Here is a 27,025-nt window from a genome sequence, read left to right as displayed (position 1 = left end):
GCGGCAACTAGAGAAAAGCTCTTGCAGCAACAAAGACCCAGCACAGCCAAAAACAACTAACTAAATACACAAAGATTATGAAAAACAAAACTGTCAAGATCATAAAAAATAAAGTCTGAAAAAAACTAAAAGAAGCCTAAAGAGACATGACAACTAAATGTAATGTGGAATCAGATGGGATTCTGGAACAGAAAAAGGGCATTAGGGAAAAACTGAGAAAATCTAAATAAAGTATGGACTTCAATTATTAATAATGTATCAATTGTGGTGTTCAGTCACTCAGTCATGTCCGACTATTTGCCACCCCATGAACTGCAGCACGCCAGGCTCCTCTGTCCTTCACTATCTCCCAGAGTTTGCTTAAATTCATGTCCATTGAATGGGTGATGCCATCCAACCATCTCACCCTCCATCGTCCCCTTTTCCTCCTGCCTTCAATCTTTCCCAGCATTATGGTCTTTTCCAACGAGTCAGCTGTTCGCATGAGGCGGCCAAAGCATTGGAGCTTCAGCTTCAGCATTAGTCCTTCCAATGAGTATTCAGGGTTGATTTCCTTTTGGATTGACTGGTTTGATCTCCTTGCAGTCCAAGGGACTCTCAAGAGTCTTCTCCAACACCACAGTTCGAAAGCATCAATTCTTCAGTGCTTAGCCTTCTTTATGGTCCAACTTTCATATCTGTACATGCATGCTGGAAAAACCATAGCTTTGACTATTTGGACCTTTGTTGGCAAAGTGATGCCTCTGCTTTTTAATATGCTGTCTAGGTTGGTCACAGCTTTTCTTCCAAGGAGCAAGCGTCTTTTAATTTCATGGCTGCAGTCACCATCTGCAGTGATCTTGGAGCCCAAGAAAATAAAGTCTTCCACTGTTTCCATTGTTTCCCCATCTATTTGCCATGAAGTGATGGGAACCGATGCCATGATCTTAGTTTTTTGAATGCATCAATAGGGGTTGATTAATTATGACAAATGTGCCATGTTAACGTGAAAACAGGAAAAACTAGGCGTGGGGTATGAGGAAACTGTCTGTACTATCTTTGCAATAATCCCATAGATCTTAAACGTTCTAAAATAACTTTTTTTAAAAATGTAACTTAAACAAGGGCGGCCTTGCCAAAACTCCCTACACACACATCATACCTAAGGCAGCTATCTCATCAGGGCAAAGGGAGTTTTTGCTTGGAACATCCATGGAGAAGGGAAGGGTATATAGGGAGGTGATGCCACCTAAGGATCCTGATCTCCAAAAGACTGTGAAGCAAGTACTGAGTCAGGCATCCAAACACCACTATTGATCTTAAGATAAAGTCCATTGAGGAACACTCAAACCACATGTAGATTTGAGGCCACTGCCCCCACTGCCTGGGAATATAGAAGATTTAACCTACATCTCAGACACCACTGTGACAATGAGAATCTTAATAGTCAGGATACCTTAGTTAGGCTGTAACTAAGGAACTCTCAATATGACTGGCTTACACAACAGGAATTTTTTTAAAATTTTGTTTATTTAATTTTGTTTATTTTTGGCTGTGCTGGGTCTTCAGTGCTGCTCCCTGGCTTTTCTCTAGTTGCGGCAAGCAGGGCTACTTTCTCACTGCAGTGCTCGGGCTTCTCACTGCGGCGGCTTCTCCTACTGCAGAGTTCAGGGTCCAGGATGCGCCAGCTTCAGTCGCTGCAGCATGTGGGCTCAGCAGTTGCAACTCCTGGGCTTTAGAAGACAGGCTCAGTAGTTGTGGTTGCACGGGCTTAGTTGCTCCAAAGCATGTGGGATGTTCCCAGGTCATGCACTGAACCCATGTCTCCTGCATTGGCAGGCAGACTGTGTACCACTGAGCCACCAGGGAAGGCCCCGGGAATTTCTCTTTATTTGTGCCAGTACGCTATTATAACACTCCACTCTGCCATCTTCATCTTCAGTGCCTCAGCCATTCCTTAGCTAACTTTTCTGGCACTCTGGTTACCCTAATATCAGGTGTCACGTGGTGAAGCAACAACCTCTGGCAGAAAAGACTGCCTCTTCAAGTGTGACTCTTTGAAGAGTACTTCTCAGGTACTTTGTAGAATGTCCCTGAATGTGAGTTTGTCTGATGCTTTCTTATGATTAGACTGGAGATTTTTGATTTGGGGGAAGAATATCACAGAGGTGCAAGTACGACTCTTTTAAGGAGCAAGGAAGCTTCCGCTCACAACTCACTAGCCAGCCCCTTCCTAAACTAACCACTGGGAATAATGAAATTACTGTTATCAGCAATAGCACCCCACTCCAGTATTCTTGCCTGGAAAATCCCATGGATGGAGGAGCCTTGTAGGAGTCAGACACGACTGAGCGACTTCACTTTGACTTTTCACTTTCATGCATTGGAGAAGGAAATGGCAACCCACTCCAGTGTTCTTGCCTGGAGAATCCCAGGGACGGGGGACCTGGTGGGCTGCCGTCTATGGGGTCGCACAGAGTCGGATACAACTGAAGTGACTTAGCAGCAGTAGCAGCAGCAGCAGTTTAGACCAATCAAGACATAGCCCTGAGTCAACAGGAAGGATACATACAAAACCAAAGGGGTACAAATGACTACTGAAGGGGTCAGCACCAGTGCGTGCTATATGTAAAAACCCTGAAAGGCAGAGAGAGCCTTTACTTTGAAGAGACTACATTAACATGATTAAACATTAAAACAAGTCTAGTTTAAAAAGAAAGACATTTTTAATTGTCAAATTTACTTCTTTCTCCAACATTATCACCATCCAGAAGGATTTTAGATCATTTACACATGATAAATCTCTCTTCTCAGCTCTTGAGGGAGCAGCAGGAATAAAGGAAACACCTCTAAAAGACAAAGTTCGTCTATGCATCATCCAGATACCTAGGGCAACATTTCTCAGACTAGTGTGCTTTGCTACATTCTTCTGTACCATGGTAACAAGCAGGCCATGAAAATCATCGTCTGTTAAACAAAATCAAGTAGGCTTCTTTACTAACATATTTCTCAGAGCCTTTACATGCTAGCAGGATTATAAATTCCAAGAGGAGGATATACTACTTACACCGTTCAACATTTTTCTCCAAAAAGAAAGTTTTCCTTTTTCGTCCTGAGCATCTACGAACAATTTCTAGGACAGTATTCTGCTTAACACGACCTTGAGAAATACTGGTGTAAGGGGAAAACAAAGACCCAAGACCCAATCATTATTAGACAGTTGCAGGGGTAGGGGGATATCCAGAAAAGAATAAGTGTAGTGAAAAAGGTAAGAAGCAAATCCAGAGAAGTCAATGATAAAGAAGCAAGAAAGGAGATAGTTTCCAAAATGCTGCTGCTGTTGCTGCTAAGTCGCTTAAGTCGTGTCCAACTCTGTGAAACCCCATAGACGGCAGCCCAATAGGCTCCTCTATCTCTGGGATTCTCTAGGCAAAAATACTGCAGTGGGTTGCCATTTCCTTCTCCAATGCATGAAAGTGAAAAGTCAAAGTGAAGTCGCTAGAGACAATCAATGGAGAAAGTGAAAAAAAAAAAAAAAGAATAAAAATGTTTTTTGATTTGACCAGGAAGACTGCCATTTGTGACCTTCAAGAAAATAGCTTCAGAAAAGAGGACGAAAGAAGGACGGTATACAGAATGAAAAAAATTAGGATGGGGATGAAAAAAGAAATACCTGAAACATTTATAGACCACCAATCAATAACTAGAGTTTAGCAGTGAAAGTAAAAACAAAGACATTGGTTGATTGGGAGAATGGAGTATACAGAAGAATACAAAAAATGTTAGAACAGAGAACACCTACATATGGTTGAAGGTAAAAGTGAAAACCTACTGAAAGAAACAGATAATCACAGTCCAGCAGATGGAAGAAATGGAATCCAGAGTATAAACAACTAGAAAAGGCTTATCGTTCTTTACAGATTGTAGAGAATTTGAATAGAAATAGAGGAAAAGAACAGAATGGGAAAGACTAGAGATCTCTTCAAGAAAATCAGAGCTACCAAGGGAACATTTCATGCAAAGATGGGCTCATAAAGGACAGAAATGGTAGGGACCTAGCAGAAGCAGAAGATATTAAGAAGAGGTGACAAGAATACACAGAAGAACTGTACAAAAAAGATCTTCACGACCCAGATAATCACGATGGTATGATCACTCACCTAGAACCAGACATCCTGGAATGTGAAGTCAAGTGGGCCTTAGAAAGCATCACTATGAACAAAGCTAGTGGAGGTGATGGAATTCCAGTTGCGCTGTTTCATATCCTGGAAGATGATGCTGTGAAAGTGCTGCACTCAATATGCCAGCAAATTTGGAAAACTCAGCAGTGGCCACAGGACTGGAAAAGGTCAGTGTTCATTCCAATCCCAAAGAAAGGCAATGTCAGAGAATGCTCAAACTACTGCACAACTGCACTCATCTCACACGCTAATAAAATAATGCTCAAAATTCTCCAAGCCACGCTTCAGCAACACGTGAACTGTGAACTTCCAGATGTTCAAGCTGGTTTTAGAAAAGGCAGAGGAACCAGAGATCAAATTGCCAACATCCGCTGGATCATGGAAAAAGCAAGAGAGTTCCAGAAACACATCTATTTCTGCTTTATTGACTATGCCAAAGCCTTTGACTGTGTGGATCACAATAAACTGCGGAAAATTCTGAAAGAGATGGGAATACCAGACCACCTGACCTGCCTCTTGAGAAATCTCTCTGCAGGTCAGGAAGCAACAGTTAGAACTGGACATGGCACAACAGACTGGTTCCAAATAGGAAAAGGAGTACGTCAAGGCTGTATATTGTCCCCCTGCTTATTTAACTTCTATGCAGAGTATATCATGAGAAACGCTGGTCTGGAGGAAGCACAAGCTGGAATCAAGATTGCCGGGAGAAATATCAATAACCTCAGATATGCAGATGACACCACCCTTATGGCAGAAAGTGAAGAGGAACTAAAAAGCCTCTTGGTGAAAGTGAAAGAGGAGGGTGAAAAAGTTGGCTTAAAGCTCAACATTCAGAAAACAAAGATCATGGCATCTGGTCCCATCACTTCATAGGAAATAGATGGGGAAACAGTGGAAACAGTGTCAGACTTTATTTTTGGGGGCTCCAAAATCACTGCAGATGGTGATTGCAGCCATGAAATTAAAAGACGCTTACTCCTTAGAAGAAAAGTTATGACCAACCTAGATAGCATATTCAGAAGCAGAGACATTATTTTGCCAACAAAGGTCTGTCTAGTCAAGGCTATGGTTTTTCCAGTGGTCATGTATGGATATGAAAGTTGGACTGTGAAGAAAGCTGAATGCGGGTCTGGGCCGGGATGAAAAAAAAAAAAAGAAAGCTGAATGCTGAAGAATTGATGCTTTTGAACTGTGGTGTTGAAGAAGACTCTTGAGAGTCCCTTGGACTGCAAGGAGATCCAACCAGTCCATTCTGAAAGAGATCAGTCCTGGGTGTTCTTTGGAAGGAATGATGCTAAAGCTGAAACTCCAATACTTTGGCCACCTCATGCGAAGAGTTGACTCATTGGAAAAGACTGTGATGCTGGGAGGGATTGGAGGCAGGAGGAGAAGGGGACGACAGAGGATGAGATGGCTGGATGGCATCAGCAACTCAATGGACATGAGTTTGGGTGAACTCCGGGAGTTGGTGATGGACAGGGAGGCCTGGTGTGCTGCATTTCACGGAGTCGCAAAGAGTCGGACACGACTGATCGACTGAACTGAACTGGACTGAACTGAACTGAACTGAATGCCTAACCATCCAAGTCTGAAGATCTCCTGTTAATACTCCAAAATTTCTTGGATTTCTGCTTATTCCACCCAAGAGAATTTCAGTATGTAGTATAATTTGCCAATTTGTTGCTCCTTTCAGAAGCTATGTTATGGTGAAGGTGTACGCTATTGAAAAGCACTTACCTGAGGGCCTCAGTCTTCATGAAATAAGAAACAAGGTGGAGGTTGGTGACAGTAAGGAAGTTGGGAGCTCAGGAGATTTTAATTCATAATGATTAACTATGAATAATTGACATACAAAATAAAAACTTATAATGGGAACACACACAAAAAGAATGTAAAGATTACCAAAAGAAGGGCCAGAAAGAAAGGTATCTATTATACTTAGCCCATCCAGAAATTTTCACAGGTCTGGTATATCAACAAAAATTACATAGGTCATAAGTTAACAAAATATAGTTCCCAATATGCTGGTGAGAACAAAGACTACTCAGCATGGGTCTAGCTACAGTCTAGCCTTAAACTTTCACAATTTAAACCTAGTATGGCTTCCCAACACTAACCCTAAAAGTTAAGCATACAAAACTGCATTTTTATTTCCTTTTGAGATCAGTTAGGACAATGATATGAGATTCTGTTGCTTAGAATGCATTTTTAGATTCTTTTGGGCTAATTCAAACTGAGTACATAATTTTGAATTACCTATATCCAAGTCACAAGTGTGGCTCATATATGGCTCCACAGCCCACCTATAAAAATATTTTGATCACAAAAAAAGGCAGTAATTCTGATTCTTTAACTGCTTAATACATAGCCCTATAGAGATTTAAGAGCAGTTGGACTGCTTAAAAAATATGGTCATCGCCATTAGCAGAAGGGTTAGAGGAGGCCACATTCTTTAAATAAAGAAATCAACAATGCTCAGTGTGCACGGAATAAAGTATAAGGCAACAATACTCACACCAAATCTGGCGGTCTCCAGATCTGTGTATCTGTAACGGTAAGGCGACCGGCCACATAGGAGAGATGATCAGCAGATGAGCTTGGAGAAAAGGCAGAATCCACGTAGAGGCCACTCTTGAGAGCTAAAAACTTGTAGTTTCGTCTAGCAGGAAGCGGAAAATGGCAGTGGTAAACCAGTTGAAGTTCGACAGAAATAGGGTTGTTAGCAGTAAAGGGAGGTTCCACGGCTGCAATTCTGGAAGGCATAGGCAGCCACGGCCAGGCAAACACCCCCACCATGGAGCTGAAAGAAGCTATGGGGGTTGATAGAAAAGGTTCGTCCTTACCCTGTCATCTTCACATCTTTTCCCCAGGCCCTCTCTGGTCTGCAGCCGGCTGCTTGAGGCGGCGGTAATCGGCCTCTTTCTGGTCAATCTGTTTCTTGTGCAAGTCCACCAAGAGCAGGAGGTCCGAATTGGGTTTTCCTGGCGCCCGCGGCCCACTTCGGTGCGCAGGACCCGGCCCTGCAGTTCTGCCACCTCCTCCTGAAGCAGGACGTAGCGGGAGGAGATGCTCCAGTAACTGAAGGCGGGGACCGCGATCACCACCAGCAGGACCACCAGAACGGAGGGCAAGGCGGCCGGCCCGCCGGTTCGCCCAGAAGCCCATCATGGGGCCGAACCAGGCTGTGCCCCGGTGCCCAGGCGACAACACCGGCGGGCAGAAACTCATGCCACGGATGATGAGTTGCCTCGGGGACGCGGATCCAGAGCCCACTGAAGCTGGAGGCCGGTGGATCCGCCTGCCGGCGAACCGGAGAAGGGGGCGGGGCCGCAAGCCGTAGGCCCCTGCCCGTCCCCTCCTTCAAATCCTGCCAAAGAGCGTTACCTAGGCTTTCAACTAGACCCTGCACCAGCTGGGCGGAACCAGGAGAACCCGGCAGCTCGTACCCCAGGCCCAACACCTCAGGGTTAGGAGGCGGGGAAAGAAGCCGGAAGGGGGTGGGCTTAATTCTGGCCCCGCCCATTGGCTGGGTCCGGGTCGCCAAGGGAGCCGTTTCCTAGGTTTCCCTGACTGTGGCTCACATCGTGAACTTCTTATTGTCAAATTCAGACTTAAATTGAAGAAAGTAGGGGAAACCACTAGACCATTCAGGTTATGACCTAAATAAAATCACTTACGATTAAACAGTGGAAGTGACAAATGGATTCAAGGGATTAGATCTGATAGACAAAGTGCCTGAAGAACTATGGATGGAGGTTCGTTACATTGTACAAGAGGCAGTGATCAAGACCACCTCCAAGAAAAAGAAATACAAAAGGGCAGAATGGTTGTCTGAGGAGGCCTTACAAATAGTTGAGAAAAGAAGAGAAGCTAAAGGCAGAGGAGAAAAAGAAAGATATACCCATCTGAATGCAGAGTTCCAAAGAATAGCAAGGAGAGATAAGAAAGCCTTCCTTGGTGATCAATGCAAAGAAATAGAAGAAAATGATAGAGTAGGAAAGACGAGATATAGTCAAGAAAATTACAGATACCAAGGGAACATTCTATGCAAAGATGGGCTTAATAAAGGATAGAAATTGTAGGGACCTAACAGAAGCAGAAGATATTAACAAGAGGTGGCAAGAATACACAGAAGAAGTGTATAAAAAAGATCTTCACGACTCAGATAATCAGGATGGTGTGATCACCCACCTAGAGCCAGACATCTTGGAAGGTGAGGTCAAGTGGGCCTTAGGAAGCCTCTCTACGAACAGAACTAGTGGAGGTGATGAAATTTCAGTTGAGCTATTTCAAGTCCTAAAAGATGATGCTGTGAAAGTCCTGCGGTCAATATGCCAGCAAATTTGGAAAACTCAGCAGTGGCCACAGGACTGGAAAAGGTCAGTTTTCATTCCAATCCCAAAGAAAGGCAGTGCCAGAGAATGTTCAAACTACTGCACAATTGCACTCATCTTACACGCTCGCAAAGTAATGTTCAAAATTCTCCAAGCCAGGCTTCAACAGGACATGAACCATGAACTTCCAGATGTTCAAGCTGGATTTAGAAAAGGCAGAGGAACCAGGGATCAAATTGCCAACATATGTTGGATCATGGAAAAAGCAAGAGAATACCAGAAAAATATCTACCTCTGCTTTATTGATTATGCCAAAGCCTTTGACTGTGTAGATCACAACAAACTGGAAAATTCTTCAAGAGATGGAAATACCAGGCCACCTTACCTGCCTCCTAAGAAATCTGTATGTAGGTCAAGAGCAACAGTTAGAACTGGACACGGAAGAACAGACTGGTTCCAAATTGAGAAAGGAGTACGTCAAAGCTGTATATTGTCACCCTGCTTATTTAACTTCTATGCAGGGTACATCATGAGAAATGCTGGGGTGGATGAAGCATAAGCTGGAATCAAGATCACTGGGAGAAATATAAATAACCTCAGATATGCAGATGACACCACATTTATGGCAGAAAGTGAAGAAGAACTAAAGAGCCTCTGGATGAAAATGAAAGAGGAGAGTGAAAAAGTTGGCTTAAAGCTCAACATTCAGAAAACGAAGATCATGGCATCAGGTCCCATCACTTCATGGCAAATAGATGGGGAAACAATGGAAACAGTGACAGACTTTATTTTGGGGGGGCTCCAAAATTACTGCAAAAATTACTCAGAGAGAAGACAATGGCGACCCACTCCAGTACTCTTGCCTGGAAAATCCCATAGACGGAGGAGCCTGGTAGGCTGCAGTCCATGGGGTCGCTAAGAGTCGAGCTCAACTGAGCAACTTCACTTTCACTTTTCACTTTCATGCATTGGAGAAGTAAATGACAAGCCACTCCAGTATTCTTGCCTGGAGAATCCCACGGACAGAGGAGCCTAGTGGGCTGCTATCTATGGGGTCACACAGAGTCAGACACGACTGAAGCGACTTAGCAGCAGCAGCAAAATCACTGCAGATGGTGACTGTAGCCATGAAATTAAAAGATGCTTGCTCGTTGGAAGAAAAACTATCATCAACCTAGACAGCATACTAAATAGCAGGACAAAGGTCCATCTAGTCAAGCTATGGTTTTTCCAGTGGTCATGTATGGATGTGAGAGCTGGACTATAAAGAAAGCCAAGCACCAAAGAATTGATGCTTTTGAGCTGTGGTGTTGGAGAAGACTCTTGAGAGTCCCTTGGACTGCAAGGAGATCCAACCAATCCATTCTAAAGAAGATCAGCCCTGGGTGTTCTTTGGAAGGACTGATGCTGAAGCTGAAACTCCAATACTTTGGCCACCTGATGTGAAGAACTGACTCATTGGAAAAGATCCTGAAGCTAGGAAAGACTGAAGGCGGGAGGAGAAGGGGACGACAGAGGATGAGATAGCTGGATAGCATCACCAACTGGGTGGACGTGAATTTGAGTAAACTCCAGGAGTTGGTGATGGACAGGGAAGCCTGGCATGCTGTAGTCCATGGGGTTGCAAAGAGCTGTGCATGACTTAGTGACGGAACCGAACTGAGCTGTCGAAGCCTCCTCTTCTCGCTAGAAAGTGGACTTGTCTCGCTCCTCTCAGTCTTATCTCGCGCGATTTATCTCTGTGTGGAAGTGTGTGGTCTGTTTGGCTTTCTGGGTTAGCTCTTGTACCTGAACCGGAATTTCTTGGGCTTTTACCTGGTGAATGCCCTTGACCCACGGTCTAGGCCCTCATGAGAGTTTTTGTTTTTGAGGACGTCTGAGGCTGTGAAAAGAAGAGAAGCGAAAAGCAAAGGAGAAAAGGAAAGATATAAGCATCTGAATGCAGAGTTCCAAAGAATAGCTAGAAGAGATAAGAAAGCCTTCTTCAACGATCAATGCAAAGAAATAGAGGAAAACAACAGAATGGGAAAGACTAGAGCTCTCTTCAAGAAAATTAGAGATACCAAGGGAACATTTCATGCAAAGATGGGCTCCATAAAGGACAGAAATGGTATGGACCTAACAGAAGCAGAAGATATTAAGAAAAGGTGGCAAGAATACATAGAAGAACTGTACAAAAAAGCTCTTCATGACCCAGATAATCATGATGATGTGATCACTAATCTAGAGGCAGACATCTTGGAATGTGAAGTCAAGTGGGCCTTAGAAAGCATCCCTACGAACAAAGCTAGTGGAGGTGATGGAATTCCAGTTGAGCTATTTCAAATCCTGAAAGATAATGCTGTGAAAGTCCTATGGTCAATATGCCAGCAAATTTGGAAAACTCAGCAGTGGCCACAGGACTGGAAAAGGTCAGTTTTCATTCCAATCCCAAAGAAAGGCAGTGCCAGAGAATGTTCAAACTACTGCACAATTGCACTCATCTCACACGCTAGTAAAGTAATGCTCAAAATTCTCCAAGCCAGGCTTCAGCAATATGTGAACCGTGAACTTCCAGATGTTCAAGCTGGGTTCAGAAAAGGCAGAGGAACCAGAGATCAAATTGCCAACATCCGCTGGATCATGGAAAAAGCAAGAGAGTTCCAGAAAAACATCTATTTCTGCTTTATTGACTATGCCAAAGCCTTTGACTGTGTGGATCACAAGAAACTGTGGAAAATTCTGAAAGAGATGGGAATACCAGACCACCTGACCTGCCTCTTGAGAAATCTCTCTGCAGGTCAGGAAGCAACAGTTAGAACTGGACATGGAACAACAGACTGGTTCCAAATAGGAAAAGGAGTACGTCAAGGCTGTATATTGTCAGCCTGCTTATTTAACTTATATGCAGAGTACATCATGAGAAATGCTGGACTGGAAGAAACACAAGCTGGAATCAAGATTGCCGGGAGAAATATCAGTAACCTCAGATATGCAGATGACACCACTCTTATGGCAGAAAGTGAAGAGGAACTAAAAAGCCTCTTGATGAAAGTGAAAGAGGAGAGTGAAAAAGTTGGCTTAAAGCTCAACATTCAGAAAACAAAGATCATGGCATCCGGTCCCTTCACTTCATGGGAAATAGATGGAGAAACAGTGGAAACAGTGTCAGACTTTATTTTAGGGGGCTCCAAAATCACTGCAGATGGTGACTGCAGCCATGAAATTAAAAGACACTTACTCCTTGGAAGGAAAGTTATGACCAACCTAGACAGCATATTGAAAAGCAGAAGCATTACTTTGCCAACAAAAGTCCATCTAGTCAAGGCTGTGGTTTTTCCAGTAGTCATGTATGGATGTGAGAGTTGGACTGTGAAGAAAGCTGAGCGCTGAAGAATTGATGCTTTTGAACTGTGGTGTTGGAGAAGACTCTTGAGAGTCCCTCGAACTTCAAGGAGATCCAACCAGTCCATTCTAAAAGAGATCAGCCCTGGTGTTCTTTGGAAGGACTGATGCTAAAGCTGAAACTCCAGTACTTTGGCCACCTCATGCGAAGAGTTGACTCATTGGAAAAGACTCTGATGCTGGGAGGGATTTGGGGCAGGAGGAGAAGGGGATGACAGAGGATGAGATGGCTGGATGACATCACTGACTCGATGGACATGAATCTGAGGGAACTCTGGGAGTTGGTGATGGACAGGGAGGCCTGGTGTGCTGCGATTCATGGGGTCGCAAAGAGTCAGACACGACTGAATGACTGAACTGAACTGACTGCTTGACATTTGAGGGTATTAAGTCTCTGTGGGGGGTTGTCCTGTGCATATATTCCTAGCCTGTACCCATTAAATGTAAATAGGATCCCCTCCCCTCATTGTGACAATAAAAAATGTCTCTAGACATTGCCAAATATCCCTTGAGGGGTAAAATAACCCCTAAATTAGTACCACTGCAAAAGAGGCATGAAATGTCTTTTATCTTTTAACTCTGTTTAGAGAAAGAGAAAGTGTATTTAAAATAAAAGCTAAGGACTTCCCTAGCGGCTCAGTGGTAAAGCATCCGCCTGCAATGCAAGAGATGCAGAATACACGGGTTCATTCCCTGGGTTGGAAAGATCCCCTGGAGGAGGAAATGGCAACCTACTCCAGTATTCTTGCCTGGAGAATCCCATGGACAGAGGAGCCTGGAGGGCTACAGTTCATGGAGTCAGATAGAGTAGGACGCAACTGAGCATGCAGGCAAGGAAATTTGGGGAGGGGGGGAGTGGAGAAAAACACAAAATTATAGCATTTAATAAACAGTTGTAATGGTTATTCCACATTGATAATGTGTATCATGCCACTGAATCGCTCACTCAACAATGGTTAAAAAGGTAAACTTCATGTTTTGTATATGTTACTACAATTATTTTCAAAAGCATAGTATTGGGCAAGAATAGAGATTTCTGAATCTAATTTAGCGAAACTTCAATGACAGTAGTGAAATGAGCATGACTACTATAGTGTCATGTACCTAGAGTGAGATTCTTTCCCTTCCCTTAGCACTGTCTAAGGGGCTCTATTTGAAAGTCCATTTCTTAGGAAGCAAATATTTTAATTTCTGTTCTGTGCCAGCAAATATTTTAATTTCTGTTTTGAGGCGGACCTCCTAGCCTCAGATTAGGACATTGGGCTGCTGATTTAGCTCACGGCTCACCATTATAAGGAACGTTATAACAGAAGGGATCTTGGAACTGAGCCCCCACACAGCAACACTGAAGCCCGGGCACCCTAGAGCCCGTGCTCTGCAATAGTAGAAACCACCACAGTGAGAGAACCTGCGCATCGCAACTAAACGGTAGCGCCTGTTCGCCACAGCTAGAGAAAGCCCAAATGCAGCAACGAAGACTCCGCACAGCCAAAAAAAGAAAAAGAAGGGGATCTTGGATATCTTGTTTTCCAAGTGTATAAGGATTAAGTCTTATTCAGTCATGTCCGACTCTTTGTGACCCCATGGACTGTAGCCCATCAGGCTCCTCTGTCCATGGGATTCTCCAGGCAAGAATACCGGAGTGGGTTGCCATTTCCTTCTCCAGGGGATCTTCCCAACCTGGGAACTGAACCCAGGTTTCCGGCATTGCAGGCAAACTCTTTACCGTCTGAGCCATCAGACAGTAAGCCTGAGCCATCAGACAGTAAACCCAAGCCATCAAGGAAGCCCAAGTTGAGGTCAAAACAGGTTTTATGACTTGACCAAGATCACAGAGTTCCCTGAAGGATGTACCAGGACCAGGACCAAGATATCCTACTCAGAGTTTGGTATTCATGTTGCTAAATAAATCATTCTAAAGCTTGTCCAGTGTTCTTGCCTGGAGAATCCCAGGGACGGGGGAGCCTGGTGGGCTGCCGTCTATGGGGTCGCACAGAGTTGGACACGACTGAAGTGACTTAGCAGCAGCAGCAGCAGCAAAGCCTGTCCATAAAGATATATTTTTATCAGAGACTGCTGATGCTCTTTTTGAATTATAGTCATTTTTATAAAGGGGAAATGTCTAATGGGAAGAAAATGAATGCAGATTAACTGGAGCGAGAGCAACTAAATAAATAAGTCCTTGAGAAATGACTGAGGAGCAACAGCATCTATTGTGCAGAAATAAGATATACTAGTTCTACAAATGAGATGGATATGCATTTGTATTGCTTTAAAAGATTTTGAAGACTTGTTTTCAAAAAACCCTATTTCAACCGTGCATTTTAATACCTGTTCTCTGTGCTTTCGAACATACATTTCCTGCCGTGGTTCCCACTACATCCTGATCTGGAGGTGCCTATTTGGCTTCAACACCTGCAGACACCGTTTTCTTTACCTAAAACACAGATCAAATGTGAAAACTACCCTGGACTTCAATTTCCCTCCAAGAAGGAATTAAACATTTCCCTCTCTCTGTTTCCATAGCAACTTACATACATAGACATTTCACCTACAACTGGCTTTCATACTTCAAACTAGATGCAATTCAATATGAAGGGAATATGAATTGCAGTGCCTAGGCTAGCTGCAGGTTCCTGGCAGCTGGGAAACTGCTGCTGCTTGTGTTGCTGTAGAAATGTATGGCTGAATGAATGGCTGGCGGCTCAGCTCGTGAACTGGACTGGAATTTGTTTTGCCTCTTATTTCACTTATGTGTTATATCTTTCATCACAATGGGTAATAAAAGTGATAACAGTGTGTATTAAAGTGCTGGGTTAATGATAATATTGTGTAGAGCTAGGAAAATAAAGGCCATGACTTATGCAAAAGTCAAGGGTAATAGGATCTTTGAAAAGATATGCAATGTCATTAGAGCACTGGATTCATATCATTAGAATAAATGTTAACAAGAGTTTAAAAAATTATCTTTCTGGAACATAAGTGCTTGGAAAACTTCAGGGCCAAAGATGATACCAGAAATTTAAAAGCTTCAGTGTGTGAAGTTAAAGGGCCATGAGAAGGTCCTTTAGGCTTGTTTTTATTTTATGTTTTCTGTTTTAATCAACCAATTTGTTATTTTTAACATAATAACAAAACATCTTCAAAAACATAATAACAAAAACATCTTCATTACTGAAAATCTCAATTCTTCCCATTGAAACAACCACTTAAATATTTTTTATTGGCATACAGTTGATGTAAACTATTATATAAATTACATGCATACAATATAGTGATTTACAATTTTTAAAGGTTTTACTCCATGTATAGTTATTATAAAATATTGGCTCTATTCCCCATGTGATACCCTATATCCTTAAAACTTACTTTATACATAATAATTTGTACCTCATAATCTCCTTCTCCTATATTTCCTCTTCCCTTTTCCCTTTCCCCACTGGTAACCACTAGTTTGATATATCTGTGTCTATTTCTTTCTCGTTATATTCACTAGTTTATATTTTTTAGAAACCACATAGATGTGATATTATATAGTATTTGTCTTTCTCTTTCTGACTTCTTTCATTTAGCTTGATACCCTCCAAGTCCATACATGCTGCTGCAAATAGCATAATTTCATTCTTTTATACAGCTGAGTAGTATTCTGTTGTGTATATATATATATATATATATATATACACACACCATATCTTCCTTGTCCATACATCTGTTGGTGGACACTTAGATTGCTTTTATATCTTGGCAATTGTCAATAATGCTGCTATGAACACTGGAGTACATGTATCTTTTCAAATTAGTCTTTTTCAGATATACATCCCTGGACTTCCCTCATGGCTCGGACGATAAAGAATCTGCCTGCAATGTGGGAGATCTGGGTTGGATTCCAGGATGGGAAGATCCCCTGGAGAAGGAAATGGCAACCCACCCCAGTATTGTTACCTGGAGAATCCCATGAACAGAGGAGCCTGGCTGGCTACAATCCATGGGGTCTCAAAGAGTTGGACAGGACTGAGTGAGTAATATTAATCAGATATGTAAACAGGAGTAGAGGTACTTTTATAATGCAATTTTTAGATAATGTAACATTTAGTAGGAACCCAACTAATGCAAATAGCAAAATAGTATCTTTATCTGTTGCTCATTTAATCTTACCTTGTAATGCTTTGTGTATCTCTCATCTTTTTAAGATTGTAAGTTTTTCGAGGACAGGAATCATGATGTGCATCTTCTTTCTAAAATTTTTTATTGGAGGATGACATGGAACAATAGACTGGTTCCAAATTGGGAAAGGAGTACATCAAGGCTGTGTATTGTCACCCTGCTTACATCGTGTGAAATGCCAGGCTAGATGAAGCACAAGCTGGAACCAAGACTGCTGAGAGAAATATCAATAACCTCAGATATGCAGATGATACCACCCTTATGGCAGAAAGTGAAGAGGAACTAAAGAGCCTCTTGATGAAAGTGAAAGAGGAGAATGAAAAAGTTGGCTTAAAATTCAACATTCAGAAAACTAAGATCATGACCTCTGGTCCAATCACTTCATGACAAATAGATGAGGAAACAATGGAAATAGTGACAGACTTTATTTCGGGGGGCTTCAAAATCACTGCAGATGGTGACTGCAGCCATGAAATTAAAAGACGCTTACTCCTTGGAAGAAAAGCTGTGACCAACCTAGACAGCATATTAAAAACCAGAGACATTGCCAACAAAGTTCCATCTAGTCAAAGCTATCATTTTTCCAGTTGTCACATATGGATGTGAGAGTGCAAAAAGAAAGCTGAGTGCCGAAGAATTGATGCTTTTGAACTGTGGTGTTGGAGAAGACTCTTGAGAGTCCCTTAGACTGCAAGGAGATCCAACCAGTCCATCCTAAAGGAAATCAGTCCTGAATATTCATTGGAAGGACTGATGCTGAAGCTGAAACTCCAATACTTTGCCACCTGATGGGAAGAACTGACTCACTGAAAAAGACCCTAATGCTGGGCAAGATTGAAGGCAGGAGGAGAAGGGAACAACAGAGGATGAGATGGTTGGATAGCATCACTGACTCAATGGACATGGGTTTGAGCAATCTCCAGGAGCTGGTGAAGGACAGAGAGGCCTGGTGTGCTACAGTCCATGGGGTTGCAAAGAGTCGGACATGACTGAGTGACTGAACTGAATTGCTGTGCAATATTGTGCTGGTTTCTGCCATATATCAACAGGAATCAGTCACGGGTATCATATGTCCCCTCCCTTTGAACCTCTCTCCCATCTCCCACCCCACCCCACCCCTCTAGGTTGTCACAGAGCACTGGGTTGAGCTCCCTGTGTCACACAGCTAATTCCCACTGGCTATCTGTTTTACATATGGCAATGCGTCTGTTTCCATGCTACTCTCTCAGTTCATCCCGCCTTCTCCCTTCCCCACATGTGTACGGCATCTAGAAAAGAAGTACTGATGAACCTATTTGCAGGACAGCAATGGCGATGCAAACATGGAGAACGGACTGTGGACATGCGTCTTTAAATCCTATCCTCCCCTTGGTGTCACTAGAGGAGCACCAAACCTAACATGGAAGTAGTCAATACTTTCCTCCCTGCTGTAGAATATAATGGGGATAAAAAGATTCTGCTCTTAAAAAAAAAAAAAAAAAAAAAAAACAACCTTCTTTTGTTGTGAAATAGGACTTTCATTTAGCCAAGTGCACAATACAAAAATGAATAGCTCAGCAAGTTATCCCAAAGCAAAGTTCCATGTAACCACTGTCCAGCTCAAGAAAAAAGAACATCACCAGCAAGCCTCTCTCAATTATTGTCTCCTTTGTTCTCCCAAGGGTAACCATTTTCCTGACTTCTCCAAGCATGTGCTCTAAAACACTGTTGTTCAGACTTGTCTGTTTTTTTCAAAAAACTTTCTACAAATGGAATAAAGTATAATGTATTCTTTGGTAGTAGTTTCTTTTATTCATCTTTATGTTTGTGAGATTTATCCATAATGTAGGTTATAATCTGTTCATTTTAATTTGCTATATATCTTTCTATTAAATGAATACATCACTTTACATATTTACTCATTCCACTGTTGATGTCATATTTGGGTTGTTTCCAGTTTGGAGAGATTACAGATAATACTTTCATGAACATTTATGTACATGTCTCTTTGGTATATATGTGCATACATTTCTATTGCATGTCAGAGAGTTGAATTGCTGGATCATGGGATATGTCCTTAACTTTAATAAAGTCAGATTGTGGTTGTTATTACTTCTGCCAGCAGAGTATGAAAATCCCCAGGGCTTCACCTCCTTACCAACCATTGTTATGGTTAATCTATTTAAGTTTAACTATACTAGTGAATATGTAGTATTATCCAATTGCAGTTTTAATTTGCAGTTCCCTGATTACTAATGAGCCTGGGCAAATTTAATATGCTTATTGGCTATTTTACATGCTTTTTGTGAAATGCCTGTTCAAATCTCTTGCATATTTTTCAAACGGATTGTTTACCCTTTTTTTTTAATTGATTTCTAGTAGTCATATACTCTGGATTCAAGCCCTCTGTCAGTGATATATATTATACATTTCTGTTATCTTTTTATTGCTTGACTTTTCATTCTCTTAATAATGTCTTGTAATGAATCAGTTCAGTCAGTTCAGTCACTCACTCAGTCATGTCTGACCCTTTGCAACCCCATGGACTGCAGCATGCCAGGCTTCCCTGTCCTGATGAATAGAAGTTCTTAATATCAACTTGAGTCAAATTTTCCAACTTTTCAACTTTCCAAAGTTTCCAACTTTCAAATTTATATTTAAATGTATATGTCATGTTTTTGATGTTTTCTTACACCAAAATCATGAAAATGTTCTGTATTATTCTCTAGGAATTTTTTTTCTTTATCTTTTAAATTTAGATCTACAATCCATCTTGAATTAATCTTTATGTATGCTAAGTCTCTTCAGTCATGTCTGACGCTATGCAACCCTATGGACTGTAGCCCACTAGGCTCCTCTGTCCATGGGATTCTCCAGGCAATGATACTGGAGAGAACTGCCATGCCCTCCCCCAGGGGATCTTCCTTACCTAGGGATCGAACTAGGCCCTCTTCAGTTCAATTCATTCGCTCAGTTGTGTCCGACTCTTTGTGACCCCATGAACCACAGCACGCCAGGCCTCCCTGTCCATTACTAACTCCCAGAGTTTATCCAAACTTATGTCCATTGAGTCAATGATGCCATCTAACCATCTCATTCTCTGTTGTCCCCTTCTCCTCCTGCCTTCAATCTTTCCCAACATCAGGGTCTTTTCAAATGAGTCAGCTCTTCACATCAGGTGGCCATAATGTTGGGGTTTCAGCTTCAACATAAGTCCTTCCAGTGAACACCCAGGACTGATTTCCTTTAGGATGGACTCTCTTAGGCTCCTGCATTGGCAGGCAGGTTCTTTACCACTAGCGCCACCTGGGAAGCCCTGATCTTTACGTATGGTATGAGTTAAAGATTAAGCTTCTTTTTTTCTAAGATTCTAGCATTATTTATTGAAAAGACTGTTCAATCTGCACTTGTCTGCACTACCATCTTTGTGAAAATCAGATGTTTATCAATGCGCAAGCTCTGTATTCCATTCCATTTGTCTGTCCTTGTACCAACACCACACTGTCTTTAATTCTTATAGTTTTTTATACTGTCTTATATCCGGGAGAATAAATTCTCTTTTCTGGTTCTTTACAAGGGTCTTGGTTGCTTTTGCTACTTTGCATTTCTACTTAACTTTTAGAATCAGTGTGTCAAGTGGTGCTTTTATCTCTCTCCTAAGGCTGACTTTCAGCTAAGCTTCTCTAGGATGATGTTTAGTGAGAACTTTACTAGCACTGGGCTTCCCTGGTGGCTCAGTTGGTAAAAAATCTGCCAGCAATGCGGGAGACCTTGGTTCAATCCCTGGGTTGGGAAGACCCCTGGAGGAGGGCATGGCAACCCACTCTACTATTGTTGCCTGGATAATCTCCATTGAAAGATAAGCCTGGTGGGCTCCAGTCCATGGGGTCACAAAGAGTCAGACACGACTAAGCGACTAAACACAGCACATTTACTGGCACTAGTACTTTGAAAGGATATAATATAGTGGGGAAAACATGGGCTGTGGAGTCAGATTTGAATTGGAGTTTATTTCTGACATTTTCTATCAGTTGGGCTATTAGAAGAATCTGGGCTAGTTTTTGTCTGTCTTGATCAGCCATCTGTTACTTCTAGTCCGCAGTAACAAGAATATCTTTATTACTAAAATTAATATTAAAATTCTGCCCTACACAGGTATGTTGACATCATAAGGGATATTTCTCAGCCCTGCTTAGGAATGTGTCCAAGCTATCACAACAATGTGCAGACATTGTATCAGTCAACATCACTGATCATAACATAACGATCAGTCAGTATCATTACTCGTGCAGCGTAACTGTAGCTTGTGCCTCAGCTTTTGAATCTGAAACGTTTTGAGATGCTTATAAACCAATTAAAATTCTTTTCTTATTATCTTTATATCATACTCTCAGGATATACATTTTAACTCATAAAACACAGTATCTTATATGGAAATTATAAAGTTATAATGAATACCCATGGATCTAACATCTGATATCCAAACCATGTACTCCTCCTCTGTCATGCTAACTGGCACCTTATTCAAGCATCTCTGATAATTTGGCCTCTCATTTATATTGTTTGTTTAATACTCACTTAAAGTATTCTTCAATTTAGTATAGACAGCTGCATCCAGCTTCAATATGTGATTATTTTTTCAGCTCATTAATGCTATGAAATCTGTGAACATATTTATTTAGAAAAATTGGCAGGCAAGCGATTTTGTCTCCGATTCTATCTACACCTCTAAGTGTCTGTATATAACTGTGGCTGCATATGGCTTCTTACACACATTCAGAAACAAATCTCAGTTTTTCCCCTTTCTCTGTATCTCTCTTTCTCTCACACACATATACACACAGGAAAAGGATTTAGGGAAAAAAAGATAAAAACAACTTCCATCTGATCCATCCACCATCTGTCCTTTCTACCTATTGCTGAAAAATTGGGTAAAATATTCAGTCTTACTCATTTCCCTCTTTTAGTCCCTATTCTTTTGTTCATGCTGGGTAAGAGACAAAGAGGGTGAGCAAAGAGGCAGCTCATCATTTCCCACAGCAGCATTTCCCTTCTCAGTCACTCCATGTTGCTGTCAGCTGACAGGGGCCATCAAGAGATGCTCCTTTAGGTGATGCAGGGAACGCTGAACATTTTGTGGGAGGAGTCTCACAGGAGCAAAGCAGAGAGGCTGTCAGCCAGGGCGATTACTGCCTTCCTGTCACCAGGTGGCACAGGAAAATGTTTTCTGTCAAGTAGCCCAAAAGCTTATCAGAGAGGAAGACTGATGGGTTTATAGCGTCAGAGCTTATACAACATGCTCATTTAATTCATGGGAATTATTTTTGGCTCTTCAGTTTCAGGAACACACATCTTTATGGCTGTAATCTTTTACTTCCCTCTTAGCTTGATATACACATGTATTTGTGTATACATATAATATACATCTATATGTGTATCTATATGGGCTTCCCTCCTGGCTCAGCAGTAAAAAAAAAAAATCCCCCTGCAGTGCAGGAGATGTGAGTTCAATCCTTGGGTCAGAAAGATCCCCTGGAGAAGGAAATGGCAACCCACTCCAGTCTTCTTGCCTGGGAAATCCTATGGACAGAGAAGACTGGCAGGCTAAAGTCTATGGGGTCGCAAAAGTCAGACACGACTGAGCGACTAAACCACACCCACCATGTCTATATCAGTTCAGTTCAGTTTAGTCGCTCAGTCATGTCTGACTCTTTGCAGCCCCATGAATTGCAGCACACCAGGCCTCCCTGTCCATCACCAACTCCCGGAGTTTACCCAAACTCATGTCCATCAAGTCGGTGATGCCATCCAGCCATCTCATCCTCTGTTGTCCCCTTCTCCTCCTGCCCCCAATCCCTCCCAGCATCAGAGTATTTTCCAATGAGTTAACTCTTTGCATGAGGTGGCCAAAGTACTGGAGTTTCAGCTTTAGCATCATTCCTTCCAAAGAACACCCAGGACTGATCTCCTTTAGAATGGACTGGTTGGATCTCCTGGCAGTCCAAGGGACTCTCAAGAGTCTTCTCCAACACCACAGTTCAAAAGCATCAATTCTTCAGCGCTCAGCTTTCTTTATAGTCCAACTCTCACATCCATACACGATTACTGGAAAAACCATAGCCTCGACTAGATGGACCTTTGCTGGCAAAGTAATGTCTCTGCTTTTTAATATGCTGTCTAGGTTGGTCATAACTTTCCTTCCAAGGAGTAAGCGTCTTTTAATTTCATGGCTGCAGTCACCATCTGCAGTGATTTTGGAGCCCAAAAAAATAAAGTCTGACACTGTTTCCACTGTTTCCCCATCTATTTCCCGTGAAGTGATGGGACCAGAGAGTGCAGTTCAATTCAATAGGCATTTATTAAGTATTCAGCACTTACTATGTGTCAGGCATCAAGCACGCAGGATAAATAAAATATGGTCCCTGCTCTCAAGGAGCTGATGATCTAACAGTATTTGTCTTTCTGAAGAGAAGATTTTATATTTAGGGATTATGTTCATTAAGTTATGCCACAGAGTATTAAAACCTAACAGGACTTTCCAGAAGACACAGGTCAGTCGTAGGAAGAAAACTAATTTGTGTATTATTTACATACAGTTTTTAGTTTTTTAATTAAACAAAAAATAATTTTAGGCTTATAGAAGAGTTGCAAAGATAGCACAGATCTATATTTCTTACACCCTTCCTATACACCTACACAGAAATTCCTATATACCTTCTTCCTAGGTTCCCCTAATGTTTGCATGTAGCCATGGTACATTTTTCAAAACTGGGATATTAACATTCATACATAGTTTTACCTGAACATAGATGTAATCAGGATATCAGCAATTTTCCACTAGTATACCTTTTCTGATCCAGGATCCAGTCAAGGCGCCTACATTACATTTAGCTGTCATGTCTCTTAGTCTCCTCTAATCTCTGACAGTTCTTAAATCCTTCTTTGTCTTTCACGACCTTGACCCTTTTGAGTAGTACTAATCAGAAATTTTGTAAACTATCCCTCAATTTAGGTTTGTATGATGCTCTCTCATTATTAGATTGATGTTATAAATTTTGGAGAAAAACCTCACAGAGGCAATGTCCTTCTCAGAGCATCCCTTATCAGGGTCACGTGATACTGTCATGTCTAATTACTGGCAATATCAACCTTGATTATTTGGTTAAGGTGCTGTCTGCCAGGTTTCTCTACTGCAAGGTTACTATTTTTTTCTCTTTGTAATTGAGAATTGGAATTTTGTCTTTGTAATGTTCCACAATAGTTAAGAATAATTTAAAATTTACAGAAAGGTTGCAAAGATAGTGTATAGGGTTTCTATATACCCCTCACTCATTTCCTGCTATTTTTTCACTCCCTACATATACATTTATCACAGCTATTGAGCCAGCATTGATACGTTATTGTTGAATAAGCTCTATGCTTCATTTCGGTTTTACTATTTCAGTCAATGATTTTAACATTTGATGATCTTGCCTATAGCAATTCTTACTGTGGTGTTCTAATGGTGATTTTCTATTTCCCTCATTTTTTAAACATAATTAACTGGAATAACCAACCAGGAAGAAAATAATAAGAATTTCATGAAAAGATAACCTCCTAAATGACAGTGTCCATTAGGTTTATGTATAAATCATATACACAGTGCCAGAAAGTAAGGAAGGGCTCCCTCACTGAAAAAAGGAAAAGAGATAGAAGCATGTCAAAAGGACATAGAAGTGAACTGAAAGTGCTGAAAGGAAGAGCTGTTCCTTCTCCCCCATTTATTTGTTTATCTAATCATTTATGTATATCTGTGTGTCCTCATGGACATTTATTCTATTCTTCAGGTTATAATTCTGTGGTGTGCTCAGTTGTGTCTAACTCTTTGCAACCCACCAGGCTCCTCTGTCCATGGGATTTTCCAGGCAAGAATATTGGAGCAGGCTACCCTTTCCTACTCCAGGAGATCTTCCCAACCCACAGATCAAACCTGGGTCTCTGGCGTCTCCTGCGTTGGCAGGTGGATTCTTTACCACTAGCGCAGAAATCACTTACCTCAGACTGGGACTCGAACCCACATGGCTGGGACTCAAACCCAGCCGAAACCTTGTTTGGGACTTGAACCCAGCCAAAACCCACAGTACCTGGTTTCAGAGGCTCGGGTTCTTGATGTCTCATCACAGAAAGAATTAAGTGACAGGCAAAGTGATAGGTAAGAAGTGGATTTATTCAGATACAGACAGAAGCACACTCCAGCGACAAAGTGTGGGCCTTGGCAGGGGGCGAATGCAGCAGCACAACTGGGTGCGGTTAGTTTCTATAGGCTGGCTAATTTCACATGCTAATGAGTGGGAGGATTATTCCAACTATTTTTGGGAAGGGGTGGAGATTTCTAGGATTTGGGCCAGTGCCCACTCCTTGCTTTTTTAACATGGGAACTGTCATGGCACCTTGGGTGTGTCATTTCACTTGTTGAGGATTAAGGTCTAGTCTTGTCTGCCATCTTAGTCCTATTTGATTCTAATCTGTTTATGCTGTGTCCCTGGACTATGTCATTCTTTCAAAAGTTGTGCCCTGCCCCTTTCCCTTCTGTTACGGAGCCGCCTGGGAAGCCCTAATGTAATGTTATAAATTTTTACTTTATTGACTATAAATTATTCTAGCTCTGGCCACTGGGAGCACTTTCAGTTCACTTCTGTGTCCTTTTGACATGCTTCTATCTCTTTTCCTTTTTTCAGTGAGGGAGCCCTTCCTTACTTTCTGGCACTGCGTATATGATTTTTACATAAACCTAATAGACACTGTCATTTAGGAGGTTATCTTTTCATGAAATTCTTATTATTTTCTTCCTGGTTGACATTTTAACCTTTTTTTTTTCTTTCCTTACTCTTATCATTCAAACATTATGAATATCCCAAATCACACTGAAATGTCAAAGTGTGGAAAATATACTGAGAAGGGAAAGAGAATAAGATCTATGTGGACAGGGCTTGCTTTCCTATTCCTTTGTTTATTTATGGCCATGGGCAAGTTGCCTAGCCTCTCTAAGTCTTAGTTTACTCATCTATAAAATAGTGATGATAGTAATAATATTTGCTTTGTGAAGTCATAAAGATTAGATAAATGTCATAAGATTTTAAAAGTATCCTGTTATTAATAAAGTTTTATATAAAAGTTATAGAGTTATCTCAAGTTATCTCTATATCATAGTACAAGAGCTCTGTATCCTATCCTTTCAATTATTTGGTACTGGTTGTTAAGAAAATGTTTTTATGATTACACAGAGAGGTTCATTCAAGGGAGAATAATGAACAATTGAAATTGTGCTAGCCAAAGAAAAAAAAAAAGAGCCTGGAACCAGATTAAAGTATTTACTCAGATGCTGTTTCACGTCTATAACTCTATTCATTCAGAAAACCCAAGGAGCATGCTAGTAATAAGCATGACCCCTCTGTTTTTCAGACATAAAATGAATCCCTTGTCCTTATTAAAATAAAACTATGTCAGGATCAAATTATTATTTTTTTTTTCCCAAAGCCATGCAATATGTTCACTCAACAAATAGAAACCATCATATGGAAACAGTTCAAGTTGGGGAGTCTGGTTGTTTGCTCAGAGCGATCACCCCTGCCTTGTTCATCAGCTGGTGAGATTAATGGAGCACCTGAAACATACAAAGAACACCTGCTGCAGGCAAGCACCCAAGAGGCAGCATCAGTTGTAGCTGCCCTTGGCCGGAGTGAAACCTACCCATCGTTTCTGGAGCTTGAAGCTGAAGACGGAAATAGTTCTGATGGGGCTTTCTCAAATCAAGTTGGAATCGAAAGCTTAAGAGAATACATACAATGTGACTACAGAGAAACTTACACGGGATCCAGGAAAAGACAGAGTGACCCAGAAACCAAGATCAATCGAGAAGTGCTTTGTTTTCTCTTTTTTTATGGCCCCTTTTCTTGTTCCCCTCTCTTTTTTCTTTTTGAAGTCTTTATTGAATTTGTTACACTATTGCTTCTGTTGTTTATGTTCTAATTTTTTGGCCCCAAGACGTGTGGGATCTTAGCTCTGCAACTAGGGATGGAACCCACACCCTGGCAATGGAAGGCTTAACTGCTGGGCTGCCAGGGAAGCCCCTCTCCTTTCTTTTTTTTTATTCAATGTCTTATTGCCTACTTCAAACCCTAATGTTTGACTTGACCCAATTCTTGATAGACAGAGAATGACTCTGAAGATCAAATAAGTGTTTTATGGTACAATGTTTGAAAGAAATTTGACAGAGAACATTATTAATCCTTCAAAAAATGTTTGTTAGCAGCACATGGTGCCCCTTTATGGTTTAGCAAATCTAAAATAACCCGGTAATATACCATCTAATCTTTTGTGTATAATAACCTAAAAATTGTGGCTAATAGAGTGATACTATTGAAAACTTACAGCTTCTGATTCTAGTCTTGCTCTGGGCCCTTTTCCCTCCCCCATGAAGTCTTGAGAATCCCTTGGACTTCAAGAGATGAAACCAGTCAGTCCTAAAGGAAATCAGCCCTGAGTATTCATTGGAAGGACTGATGCTGAAGCTGAAGCTCCAATAGTTTGGCCACCTGATGCGAAGAACTGACTCATTAGAAAAGACCCTGATGCTGGGAAAGATTGAAGGCAGGAGGAGAAGGGGAAGACAGAGGACCAGATGGTTGGATGGCATCACCCACTCAATGAACATGAGTTTGAGCAAGCTCCAGGAGATGGTGAAGGACAGAGAGGCCTGGTTTCCTGCAGTCCATGGGTCACAAACAGTCGGACAGGACTAAGCAACTGAACAATGAAGTCTTAGCAATGGCATTAAAACAGTGATTTTGAAAGGAACTGCAGCATTATCAAGAAAGCAAAGAACACAGATCAGGAACCCAAACTGGTTTACCACATAGTAGCCAGAGCCTCTCCTCTTGATCCCAACTCTGGCCTCATATCTCTTGCCCCAATTTTTTTTTTTTATTGTTTTCAGCACAAACTCTGACGGCTTTGAATTTCAAC

The sequence above is a fragment of the Capra hircus genome, chromosome 21, assembly GCF_001704415.2.
Source record: "Capra hircus breed San Clemente chromosome 21, ASM170441v1, whole genome shotgun sequence".
NCBI lineage: Eukaryota > Metazoa > Chordata > Mammalia > Artiodactyla > Bovidae > Capra > Capra hircus.
This window is presented reverse-complemented; position numbering follows the sequence as displayed.